At 41.2% G+C, this 11,838-nt stretch overlaps 1 long non-coding RNA gene across 6 annotated transcripts in view; it reads right to left on the minus strand.

Annotated features, from left to right (window-relative positions):
* LOC123380086 overlaps positions 1-11,618 on the minus strand; it is a 241,189-nt gene extending 229,571 nt beyond the window's left edge. For all 6 annotated transcript variants that reach the window (XR_006585389.1, XR_006585387.1, XR_006585386.1 and 3 more), the window contains exon 1: positions 11,488-11,618. This is a non-coding gene — a long non-coding RNA (uncharacterized LOC123380086). The remainder of the gene's footprint in view (positions 1-11,487) is intronic.
* Between the last annotated feature and the right edge of the window lie 220 nt (positions 11,619-11,838).

The following is an 11,838-nucleotide window of genomic DNA, read 5'->3' on the forward strand; positions in this document are numbered from 1 at the left end:
GTGAAGGGTAGCCAGGCCTTTGTTTAGATTAAGTTACACAAGACTCTGTTGTGACAGACGGGAGAGAGCTATTCCAAGCAGCAGCAGATGCTGCTTGAAGAAACAAAGTACCATCTTGTGGAAAGAGCCACATGGCAGGGAATGGTAGGCAGGCTTTAGGAGCCCGGGCCTTGGTCCTACGTGCCTAAGGGACCAGACTCTGCAACAACCAGTGAGCTATGAAGAGGATCCCCTGAGCTTCCGAGGAGATACCCCGATTTCAACATATTGATCTGAGCCTAAGTTCTTACTCCACCATACCTGGCTTCCTGCAAAACAGAGACTGCAAGATGGTAAATTTGTGCTGTTTTAACCACTTCAGTTGTTAAGCAGTAATAGTCAACTAACACAGATACATAAACAAAAAGTAGGTTATCCATCTAGAAATTCAGAGTAATGGTAGAAAATACATGAGGGCATTAACAAGTTTAACCTGGGACAAAGTAACTATCATTAACATGCAAAAGAAACAATGTTTAGCTAAGGCCAAATGGTAAAACAACAATAAAAACCCTACACTTAAACTTGATGCGTTGGCTTCCAATGCTGATGAATAGTTAAGAAAGTCTTGGTATATTCTCTACCGCGGACAGGGAAGGTAGTGACGTGGCTGAACATCACCCAACTTACTGGGTTCAGAAGAAGTACTTTGCAAACTGAACATTCTGTTAGAATTTGGCTTCAGTATACATCAGTGTTCTGGGAAGAAATTATGGTCAAGTCTGGTATTTTGGTCTATTTGATAATTAGTCATATTTCACATTATAAAAGAATAAATTAGAATTCTCTGAAAGCCAAGCCTTCTCTCTGCAGATATTACCAAAGGATTTCATTCAGTTGCAATTTTAAATAAAGTCACAATGCGGTTTAAGAAACAAAGCACACATTTTATTTTCTTGTCCAGAATATGCACTTCCCCAATACTAATATACAATATTTGGCAAACTGTGCAATGTAATTTTTCTAAACAGGTTTTCATCAGGTGATATGTAGGCCAAGGGCCAAACACTTCCATAAGGCAACAATATTGATCTTTTTTTCTGATATTTCAGCATAGTTTGAGCAAAGTATGCCTGACAAGCCAATGTTTTGCAAGTCAATGTGTAATAATTGTCAAACAGTAGTATCTTCTGGTAATATATTAGAACCTTCTGTCCTCTTGGTGATTAGGTTTTGGGCTTTAAGTCCATAAATGAACTTATGTGTTTGAGATGTAAGAATTGAAAAATGATCAGCAAGGTTAAAATCTCAACCTAAGGTAACACTGACTGATCAGGTGCTATGGAAACCATTTTCTATGGAATAGTTTGCTTACTCCCCCAAACAACTTTATGATCTTAGCCATTAAATTGAAGAGGAAACCAAGGAATAGAGAGATTCACTAACCTGCCCAAATTTGTAGAGCTAAAAAACCATGGAGCCAGGAGTCAAATCTAAGCAAATACATCCCACCTACATAACACACCAGACATGCTAGATATTATATCGATTAAATGTATGATGCATAATGTATCATCAATAAGGTGGTATCTATTTTCTAATGAAGGAATTTGTCTATTTTTTAAGTTTATTTTGATAGAGAGAAGAGAGAGAGAACACAAGCAGGGGAGGGGCAAAGAGGACAGAAAGAATCCCAAGAAGGCTCTGCACGGTCAGCATGGAGCCTGATGTGGGGCTCGATCTCACAAACCTTGAGATCATGACCAAGAGTTGGATGCTCAACTGACTGAGCCACCCAGGTGCCCCAGGAATTAGCCTATTTTTTAATGAATGAGGTTTATAAAATTGAGCTAACATATTCACATGACTGAAAATAGCAGGCTGTACTCCAGCTCCCCCAAATTCATTGCTTCCTCCCTATCATGCGTATTCCCACATGAATATTCTGTGCACATATAAACAAGGATGTGTTATATATATTCCTTTACACAATGGGGCATTTACACACTGTCTGCATCTTGAGTTTTCTTACTTACCAGTGTGTCTGAAAGAGTGCTTCATATCAGCACAATAGATCGAGGCTTATCTGTCTTGACTTACAAACTTAACTTATCACCATGAGAACCAGCAGAATTCTTAGAAGTAGCAGCCCCTTCTTTTCAGACTGCCAAAGAAAATAAGAAGGGGAAAATTTTTTCTCCCTTTCCCACAGTATGGGTTTTAAATTTTCATTTTTCAGAGAGAATGGTGAGGCCAGGAAACCCCTGAGACTAGGTAGAAGTCTGCTATTTCTTACATTGAAATTATTTCTGAGGGATAATATTCCAATTTTTAGTTTCAAAGATTTCCATTTGTTTTACGAACATGTTGCTTTTTTATCCTTATGACATTAAAAAGACACATTCCAATCAGTCACCAGAAGGGTAAATAACAAATATTCCCTTTTATCCTGTCAGCAACAAATCAAAAACTGGAGGGGACCTGGATTGCTCAGTCTGTTAACTGTCTGACTTTGGCTCAGGTCATGATCTTGCAGTTCATGAGTTTGAGCCTCTGGTCGGGCTCTGGGCTGACAGCTCAGAGCCTAGAGCCTGCTTCGAATTCTGTGTCTCCTCCTCTCTCTTCCCCTCCCCTGTTCATGCTCCCTTTCTCTCAAAAATAAATAAATGCTAAAAAAAATTTTTAAGAATTGGAATGCCAAGCTCAGCACCAATCTTCTGGAAATCTTAAACACAATGTATTATTTTGTATCCAATAACTGTGTGTGTGTGTGTGTGTGTGTGTGTGTGTGTGTGTGTGTGTGTGACAGAGAGAGAGGGAGAGAGAGGGAGAGAGAGGGAGAGAGAGGGAGAGAGAGGGAGAGAGAGGGAGAGAGAGGGAGAGAGAGGGAGAGAGAGGGAGAGAGAGGGAGAGAGAGGGAGAGAGGAGGAGGAGAGAGAGAGAGAGAGAGAGAGAGAGAGAGAGGAGGAGGAGAGAGAGAGAGAGAGAGAGGAGGAGGAGAGAGAGAGAGAGAGAGAGGAGGAGGAGAGAGAGAGAGAGAGAGAGAGAGAGAGAGGAGGAGAGAGAGAGAGAGAGAGAGAGAGAGGGAGGAGGAGGAGAGAGAGAGAGAGAGAGAGAGGAGGAGGAGGGGAGAGAGAGAGAGAGAGAGAGAGAGGAGGAGAGAGAGAGAGAGGAGGAGGAGAGAGAGAGAGAGAGAGAGAGAGAGAGAGAGAGACAGAGAGATTGATTCTATACCCCAAAATTTAAATAACTAAGGCCATGCGGGAACAAATTAGAATGTTTCTTGGTTTCACTGGCTCTTGCTTGTTAGAAACTATTTCTCATACATTTTGTAATTTTTGGATCATGGACTCATGTTGAATGACCAGGCTTTATAAGTAGAATTCAATGAGACCTCTGATAACTGGGCATCTCTCCACAGGATTTGCTTTTGCTACCAATCTGGAACTACGTAACAGTTACTTGCATAATTTGGAGTTCCCTAGACCACGCAGTCAAGTGAAAAACGAATCCCAATCCCCCAATTACTTCTACCTAGAGCCTGCAATAAGACAGATGAATTTCCTTAGTTTTTTTTCTTTTAGCTGATAAGTGGATTTTACAAATCTATCATTCTCTGGGAATGTGGCCTTCCTTGGCTTTCAGGTTTATATGGAGTTTCAATTCAAAATCTGTTTTGAGTGCCCTCAGAGCTAATTTCCTGTCCCATGCATAGCTGTAAAAAGCTAAGGCTTCGGGAAACAGATATCAGACAAATTTGACAGAGAGGATTTCAGCTGTTAGGGTCTTTTGCTTTCTTTTCCATTCCCTAGACTTGTACTTCTCCATCTCCTGAGCCAAGCTTTGCATTTAAAAAGAAGCATGTTATATTTTGCACCACATATGTAAGGGATTTTAGAGTGGGGAAAAATTTTAAAGTAATACAGTTATATAACATGCCTAGAAATACAAGATTCAAAAAGTCTCTGGTCTGCTTTTTGCATGAATCTGTTGAGTTCCGGGTATTAGATGAAGCTTTGAACATACCATTTTACTGTGCTCCTTGAAAGGATGAATGATAAATAATACTGTATACTAAACAACAATGGGGGGGGGTAGGGAATAGGAGAGTGTTCAGCAACTGAAGAAGAATTTCATGTATGGTATTGAAGAATTAGAATTTGAAGTCAGAAGGCAGCCCAAGTTTGCATTCTCACTTCACCATGGCCTTCAGACCATTTAACCTTCGAATGGGGACAACAGATCTTAATCCATAACATTATTTTAAGAACTAAATGGAATATATTTTAACGTTTATTTATCTTTGGGGGGGGAGGGGCAGAGAGGGAGGGAGATGGAATCTGAAGCAGGCTCCAGGCTCTGAGCTGTCAGCACAGAGCCCAACCCAGGGCTCCAACTCACAAACTACAAGATCATGACCTGAGCCAAAGTTGGATGCTTAACTGACTGAGCCACCCAGTCACCCCTAAATTGAGTAATTTATGAAAAATGATCTGAGTACAAGCTACTCACTTATATGAAACTGAACCAATAGTTCTCCATGTGTGAGCACACTGTGACGAATCAGAGGGCTAATAGAGGAGGAAAAACACAACCATGAGATGGCAGTGATACAGAAGTAGCTTTACTGGGTGGTGTTTGACAGGCTGCATAAGAGGGAAAGTCTTTCACAGAAGCTGACTGTCCAAAGAAAGAAGGACGGAGTCATCACCCAGAGGAAAGAAGGCAACAAAATCCCTGGGGAAAGGAATTGTGGGGGGAAAGGAATGAGGGTGCTCACATGTCCAGATGATGCCGTTCATCCCCAAAGTGGGTGACCTCTTGGTGAGAAAGTTGCAAGGGGCAGCCAGCGCTTGCAGTCTTCTACAGCCTGCAAAGTCTGTCCATCTATGGCTAGCAGATGATGGGTGCATTTTCCCAAGGCATACAAAGCAGGCAGTCACTGAACAGCTAAAACTATGCTCCCTTGGTCTATATTGAGAACAACTGGATGTATAAACATTGGAGTCTGATGCTGGCAGGATTTGAGCTAATGATCCTGGCTTGCCATAAAGAAATCAACAACCCAGGGTCCAATATCCAGGGGCCATTTTTAACTCATTTATGCAACACATGGGAGTGGACCTACACACATGGCCAAGAGGCGAATGGTCATCCTAATATCCCATACAGGTTATTTTTCATTTGTTACCTAGATTCGTTTTTCTCCCTTCCCAGCCTTCCTTTGTCTTCCAAGAAGTTGACTGCACACTCCCTTAGGCTTCCTGGCTCAAGCTTCTGTTTGGTACTATCAGGAGAGTAGGGTGGAAAACCAGGAAGGCTGGGATATGGATTCTTCTAGTTCCTCATGGCCCCACTGTTTTTGGTAGTAGCTGCTTTGCACTGTGACACCTCTTGCCCCTGCTATGCCTTCATGACAGCATGACAGCTTTGCCCCATTTGCCCTTCTCTTGTGACCTAGCAGTGGTTCTGGCATCCTGTGTTTGCTAGTTCCCGAGTACCTCTCTCCTACACTGATTCCCTGAAATCAACACATCTCTACATGTGCTCCCTCACTGAACTCTCCTCCCCTAAACCTTTGAGTGAGCCATCTCAAAGCTAGAACTCGGTCTCAATATCGGGTTAAATAATGTCTCTGCTGACAAAGGGCAAGCTTCTGATTCTTTAAGCACTGTATGCTATATATACAGTTGAGTAGATTTTTAAAAATTTTAAATAGATAGTATGTTCACATGGCTCAAAAAATGAGTAACTGTAAACATTAAAAAGTAAAGAAGTTCTTTTCCTTCCAACACTGTCCCTCATCTAGCCAGAACCTTCCTCCCTTCCACATATACATGTTTATTCTTAGATTCTATGGATCTTTCCAGAGTCATGCATATTCAAGATCTAAATTTAGATTTTTATTTTCACGTATTTTACACCAAAGGTATATTACATACACTGCTCAGATACATTTTCCCCACTATGTAATTCCTAGGAATATTTTGTAGCAGACACATAGCACACCACTATAAAAATAAGTCATAATTTATTCAGCCACTCTTTATCGGACTTTGAGTTGATTCTAACCATTTGCTAGGATATGAAAATGTTACAATGAATAAATTTGAACCTACAGCACTTAGCATATGTACAAGTGTATCTGTAGAATATATTCCGGGAAGCAGAATTGCTGGGTCAAAGGCTATATGCATTTTCAATTTTGATAACTATTGCCAAATTGTCCTTCATAAATGTCCTATTAACTCACACTCCCCTCAGCAATAAAGAGTGTCCCTACAGAACCGCCCAAGAAGTAGGGTGTGAACTGCTTTCTCCTATAGATCTCTCCGGTACCATCTCAAACTCCGGACAGTGGGGCGGGTGGTTTGCACCCAATTGTAGAGAGCAAAAGTAAAAGCACCCAAGGTGAAAATGCAAAATTAGCTTTAATAGGCCTAACTTAAATGCCAGGTGTAGAAAAGGAGTCATAAATCACCCTTTTAAATGGTCCCCACTACATCATCTCTTGAATTTTCTGCTCAGTGTTGCATCTTCATTCCCCCAAAATGTCTAACTTTTTATTCCCTCCAAAGAGTGACAATCAGTGAAGCAGATTTTTTTTTAAGTGCCTTTTTCTTTTCTGATGAGCGTTCCAGGCTTAAAGGGACATAAACAAAATTATTAATCCTTGCAGAAACATCGAACCGTTCCTTTCCTTGCTTCTCTCTCCAAGAGACTGGTCACTAAAGCTTCATTTTTCTAGCTCAGAGCTGAAGTTCCTGGCTGGACTACAGGTGGTCCCCTGACAGTTGTCACAAGGCAAGAACAGAGAGCAATTCCTTCCTTCTTCTAATGTGTTCACTAGTTAACCTTCTGGATGTGATTAAAACGTTAGCAAGGCATACTGAATTTGTCCCTATCCTGATTTCTTTGCTGGCCAGCATTAATATAGCTAACTCTTAAAAATATTTTAGTTACTAAAAGGCAGAAGTGTGCTCCTAAATGTTGACAACCTACTCTCCAGACAAAAGGGCCCACATTTTAGTATTTGTCAATTTCCCTCCACGACCAGTTGTAAGCCACCAATGTGACGTCACTAAATGGGAACTGAGAAGAATGTACACCAGGAACTCAATATACAAGTTTCCATCAGATGGTATTTTTATCATATGGATGCACTAGATGTACATAACTTCAAGGGTGAGAATAATAGCAAATTATAGCAAATTAAGGACTTATCTGTTTTCAGTATTTACTATTTTTGTTTCTAATGTAGTTTATTCAATTCTGTTTACATTATTTAATTTTTAGGTGTGTATATTTAATTACCAGCTTGTGAAATTCTTGAAAACTTACCAGTTTGCTCTTTGTAAGCTGGTATAAGCTGCTTTCACCACATTGCTGAATGGAAACATTACAGACACACAGAGAAGCAAACTACTGGAAAAGGACTCATTTATTCGTGGACCTGCCAATAATTATGATCATCCTAAGAGTGTGAAAGACAGTCGCCTACCCTAGCCTTTCCTTCCTTTCTTAAGGATAGAATTTTGATTCTGTTAGGTTTGGCAATGTATCAGGCAAAAATACATTATACATCTTCCCTGAAAGAAAAGGGAAGGCATGTGACTGGGTTCAGGACGATGACATCTGAGCAAAAGTTGTTGGCTGGGACTCTGGAAAGATTTCATTGAAATGGCAGATATTTCAACTGGCCTTCACCATTCTGCAAATTCTATTTCTCTTTTCTACCTGTATGTGACAGGTAGGATTATGGCAGCCATGTTGTAAGCATTAGGTGTTCTGAGGATGTAAGCTTCTGCTAAGGATAGCAAAGCAGAAAAGAAAAGTATGCTACGATACTGGTAGTACGAAAGAGTCAATATGCCAGCCCCTAACAGCTTATCTCTGGACTCCATTGTACAGGAGACAAAAGCTCATGTATTTTTAAGCCATTATTTTTTTTTTGTCTTTGAAACTCACAATCATATACCACTTCAAAATAATATAGTTAAGATGTATTGAGTGTCTGTCATGTGTTAGGTACCATGCTACGTAATAAATGTTACTCCCAAAAAGATTAACACCTTTCTGTGCATTCGACATACCTAGTTTGTGATTTTTATAGCTTTGTTTGTCCTAGGAAGGATTAAATTTATAAATATCCATACCTTCCCTTCAGCAGAAAATAGTTCTAAGAGTTAGGGTTATCTTTTCATGCGATGAGGGGTACTAACTCCATTTCTGCTCAAAGAAGTATCAATAATATAATTAGAGGGGTGTATTTGAATTTTACATGCTAAATACCCAATTCCCTATTTGCGACAGTAAATATCTATTCACAATGACAAGAAGTAAAGTGAATATAGGAGTGCCTGTGTGGCACTCGGTTGAGCATCTGATGTCAGCTCAATTCTTGATCTCACAGTTGGAGGGTTCGAGCCCCTCATCTGGCTCTCTGCTGTCAGGATGGAGCCTGCTTCGCATCTTCCGTCCCCATCTCTCTCTGCCCCTCCCCCACTCATGCCAGGCACGCTTTCTCTCTCTCAAAAATGATTATTTACTTAAAAAAAAACTTTTTTAGTATTTATTTTGAGGCAGAGAGAGGCAGAGAGAGGCAGAGAGAGGCAGAGAGAGGCAGAGAGAGGCAGAGAGAGGCAGAGAGAGGCAGAGAGAGGCAGAGAGAGGCAGAGAGAGGCAGAGAGAGGCAGAGAGAGGCAGAGAGAGGCAGAGAGAGGCAGAGAGAGGCAGAGAGAGGCAGAGAGAGGCTTCTGGTTGTTAGCACAGAGCCCGACATGGGGCTCAAACTCACAAACTGTGAGATCATGTCAGAGGCTTAAACGACTGATCCACCCAGGTGCCCCCAAAATAAACATGAAGAAAAAAGAGAAGTGAATTTACAAAGTACTGCCTTGATGTTTTATAGTTTCCCATAAAGATTCAGCTGAGGTGACTGTTCCATTTTTCCAGTTTCACAAACTTCTAAAAATTATATTATTAAATTAGACATAATATTCCAACATGGAATCCCTGAAAATGTAGACATAAGAAACTTACATTTCTAGTTCTAGTTCCTTCCTAGGAGTCTATGACAGCACCTCAAAATATAACAACTCATTGAAACTGGCTCCTGGGAAGAACATTCGATAATCAGAAGAATGAAGCCCTTGGCATGCCTGTCAATCATTCCTATTGTTGCATCCTGTGAAGGAGGGTAATCAATTCTGAATAGTACCTCCTAAGAGGAAAACCTGCTTTTATTATAATAAGGCTTTCCCCTAAATAGAATTTGTGAAAAACATCTTAATTGTTCTTTTCTGAAATACTAAGAGCGCCCTTTTTGGATTGTTCAGGCTATAGTCCATCTCTTATTGTTTAACTCTAAAATGAAAATGGAAGGATTTTGAGGTTTGCTCAGTCTGGAGCCAATGATAGTTATTGGCACCCATCAGCCTTCCCCAAATTATTCCTGACCTCTCTTCACCTTCATTCAGCACCATCTCTCGATTTTATAGCAGCGATCAAAGTATCCTGAAGCAAGCCAGAATTTCTGCAGAAGAGGTTAGGGACATGTTCCAAGACTTATACCCCACCCCACCCTTTTTTGGGGGACTACCATGAAATATATTTTGAAGATAATCTTTCCTAAATAACCTCCATTTATTCCTCAGTGTATTATAATTAAAGGGGGAAAAATCTGTGAGTTTATGCACATTTTTCTCCTCTGTATTTTCCGCCTCACTGAACTGTTAGAACTTTAAGGAAATAACACCCATGTACACACAAGGATTTAGGCTATGGGGTTTTGTTGGTGGTGATAAAAATTTCCAAGTTCTAGATATGTGGAAGTTAACTACTTTTAAAATGAACCGATATTATACACAATGGAATACTATCCAGCCACTCAAAAGAATGAAATCTTGCCTTTGGAACAACACGGATGGAGCTACAGAGTATTATGCTAAGCCAATCAGTCGGATAAAGACAAACACGAGAGGAATATATGTGTACTGAAGAAACAAAACAAAGGGAAAAAAGAAATCAAAAAACAGACTCACCTATGGAGTACAAACTTATGGTTACCAGAGAGCAGGTGTGGGGAATGGATGAAATGGGTTAAGGGGATTAAGGGTGCATTTACCACGATGAGCACCGAGTGATGCAGAGCATTGCTCAATCACTATATTGTACACCTGAAACTAACGTAATGCTATTAATCTCACTGAGCTTAAGAAAACACAAATCAAGTGAACGGCTGCATTTCTGCAATCAATGACAGATAAGGTGTATTGAGTCTTGATTCCAGGCGCTGTGCTGAGCAGTTGAACGGATGTGACTTCACGCAGACCTCACAATAAACCTAAGGGCTGGTCATCGTCATTATCCTTGTTCCTCGGGTGAAGCAACAAAATGGCAAAACCTGAGGATCAGCTTTGTCTGCCTCCAGCGTCTGTGAACTTTCACCTCGGTGCCACCATGTGAACCTCAGCAGATGCTCAGTGCAGGCATGAAGATTTCATAGCGGAGCTAACAGCCTGCCATGCACACGTCCCTTTCGAAGTACTCTGGCTCAAAATTATTTCCCCTGCTTAGTCCATTAATTGCAGCTGAACTGAATTCATCAAACCTCACGTACCACTGCTTGAGACCTTTACCCTGAGAGTGAATTACTTTCATCTGTTGGTTTCCTACCTGCAAAAGATAAGCACTTCAAGGTCCTAGCTGTGTTGATCTTATGGAAAAGAAGAAAGTGAGTGAAGAATGGAAGAATTTAGAGTAGCATCGGCTCTGCAATGGCAGGCCTACACCGAGCTGCGAGATAGCCCAGAGGCATTGAGGGATTCAGAAGAGAAAACCAGAAGGCATTGAAAGGATATTTATTTTACTTTGTAAACGTGCCTGAGGCCCTTTTGGCTGCAACAGACCCACAGGCCACTGCTTGTCACATCTGGCTTTTCAGCAAACACATTCCTAATATTTGTTCCGGGCCTTGATGCAAAGGATTAATTAAAATAATTAAAATGCAGTGATAACCCTGTATATGCTCAACAAGAAGCAGTGCTAAAGATCCTATTTTGAAGTCGGTTCAAAAAGCCCTTTCAGATCTTGCTTGGAAACCAAAGTCACCATTCCAGGAATCCAAAAAGTCATTCTCGTTACATATGCTTTTGGTTGTGTGCAGAGCCTCAAAACTGCACAACAGAAGGACAGGGAAGCAATCCAACTGCACATTTTCTGCAGGACAATGCAACTCTAGACACTGACATTTGTGCACAGTGACACAAGAGCCCTTCTCGCGGGCCTCTTTCTGGCAGAGGCAAAGTCAACAGCTCCACGGATGCTGTACAGCTTTCCTGTTGCCCCCATAACACACGACCGCAAACGCAGGGGTTTAAAATGACACAAATTTATAACCAGCTCTGTAAGTCAGAAGCCTGACACGGGTTTCAGTGAGCTAAAGTCAAAATATCGGCAGGGCTGCTTTCTTTCCTAGGAGCTCTAGATGGAAACCCATTTCCTTACCTTTCCCAGCTTCTAGAGGTCCCCACATTTCTTGGCTCACGGCCCCCTTCCACTTTCTTCAAAGACTATCACGCTGCATCTCTCCAGCCTGTCTTCCGTCCCGACATTCTCTGACTGTAATGGAGAAATGTGCTCGGCTTTTAATGACACGTGATTAGATTGGACCCACCTGGATAACCTCCCCATCTTAAGGCAGTTAACATCACACCTGAAAAGTCTCTTTTTGCCGAGTAAGGGGACATACTCGTAGATTCCATATATTAGGGCATTGGCATCTTTGGGGCCATTATTCTTTCATAGATGGCCGAACTGGAACTATTTTGACTAGCATTGCAATGGCCGTTCCCCTCG

This window comes from Felis catus, chromosome C2 (genome assembly GCF_018350175.1).
Source record: "Felis catus isolate Fca126 chromosome C2, F.catus_Fca126_mat1.0, whole genome shotgun sequence".
Classification (NCBI taxonomy): domain Eukaryota; kingdom Metazoa; phylum Chordata; class Mammalia; order Carnivora; family Felidae; genus Felis; species Felis catus.